Here is a 2014-nt window from a genome sequence, read left to right on the forward strand (position 1 = left end):
AATCCAAGAATTGGACCTTCCTTCTGCATGAATTTTTTTTTCTTTACTTTCTTCTTTGCGCGAATTTTTTTTCTTGGCATTTTCCCTTGCATGAATTTTTTTTTGGTTTTTTCCCCACCCCCCCCCCCCCCCATCACTTTTCTAATGGTCCGTCCCTTAAATATAATACTGGTATGAAAGCAAAGTGTTTTTAGACTAGGGCCGCTGTTTGCTGTCGTTGGACTTCTCGCTTTCATTTCAATAGTACATGCCTATAAGTTAAGTCACTTTCTCTCGGTGAGTATTCGACGCTACAATTTGTTTGACGTTTCTTGGTTTTAAGTTGGCAGAGTTCACGTTTGGAGGTATTCCAAAATCATCATCAGCAGACAGCATCGATGAGGTAGCAGGTCGTCGCATACCCGGTGTGTAACAAATTTGAACTTGGGCGCGGTCGTTTAAGGTGTTTTATAACCGTTTCGTGCACGCAAAATTGGAATAAAGCCTCCCCGGACGGCAAAATCAGCCAATTTCGGCGATTTTTCGATTCCTTTCGTTGAAATTTGGTCTGTTACGAGGACTGAAGTATGTAGCAGCACTACAATCCTTCGTCCAAGTGGAAATTCGAGTCAATTTGAGCTTTTTGGAGGAATTTTAATACTACAGTAGCTTATTCGGCTTTCTGACTGCTTCATCGAGTTTCCAACCTTGGGGTAATATATACACGATACAAAGGGAAAACGCCGACGCTAAAAACTTCCAGAAATCACTTAATTAAAGCGGCACAAAAACCACACAACAGACAAGATACCTCATAAAGGAAGTAAGAAGTTTCTATTCAAAATTTCAGTTATATTTTTCAGTTTCAAGTACAGTTGTTTTCTCAATCTTTTTCACTGATTACGTCAGTTTGGGAACCTGTGCTTAATCTGTTCACCCGTTGTTTTGTGGTTATTTTATGGACTCACTATATAAGTTGATTAAATAGCATGAAAGATAGGGTACGGCTACACGTAGGCTACCTGAAAGACTGCCTTATTTGATTTAATTCGACCTGCAACCGCTGCTGTCTGCCGATATAATGATTTTGGACAAGCACCTACAAACGCGATCTCTGCCAAATGATGCAGCTTTTAGTAACGTCAAAACCGGTGTCTGACAATAGCAGACTACAGACTGCCTACAAATATCCCTGATAAACATTATTTAAGTCGAAGCACCCATTTCAAATAGCGCTGATAAACATTATTTAAGTCTAAGAACTCGTTTGAAAACGGTTAGCTTTCAATAATTGTGATTTAGGGTTACTCTGCAGTCTGCATCCTGCAAATGTCAGACACCGCGTCAAAACAAATGGTAGCAACCATTACAGGAACGTTGACTTCGAATACTCACCCACAAATACTTTGCCCAGTGACTTAGCCTATAGGTAATATTAAAAAGAGAGCGACCGTGTAGTCCAATGCAGCAAACAGCGGACCTAGTCTCAAAAACTTTGCTTTCATATCAGTGTTATGCTAAATTCTCTCTCTTGGTTTCGTCATCCATTTTGAATACCGCTGTAAACTAGTTCCCAGACTTCTGTTCCCCGTTCCTTCGTTCCTTCTTTCAGTATTCCATAGCTTTCGTATTTTTCTATTTTTAACATTTCTCGTGAATGAAGGAAAGAAAACTTTCTTATAACATGTGAAGTTTTATTTGGAGGTACGTTAACGTAGACGGGCTGCCTGATAAGACTCAAACATGGTAACTGAATTTGTCATTTTCTTTGTTCTCCTGTCTTGGTTCCTTCTGAGTTATTTTCGAGGGACTTATACCCTTGCTCAGAGGATGTGGCTGAATCTTACTAGAAGACATCATCCACATGCACGGGATGGAAACATTGTGGGTATGTAGCGTTAAGTCTAATGTGATAGAATTAGTTATAAAATTAATGGAGTGGATTGATTGCAGACATGACAACCAAAAAAGTATTAACTTTTGGAGCTTTTTGGCACCTACGTGGCTTGTTTCAAAAATATAACGCTTTGACCGC

Source organism: Montipora foliosa, chromosome 2 (assembly GCF_036669935.1).
Source record: "Montipora foliosa isolate CH-2021 chromosome 2, ASM3666993v2, whole genome shotgun sequence".
NCBI lineage: Eukaryota > Metazoa > Cnidaria > Anthozoa > Scleractinia > Acroporidae > Montipora > Montipora foliosa.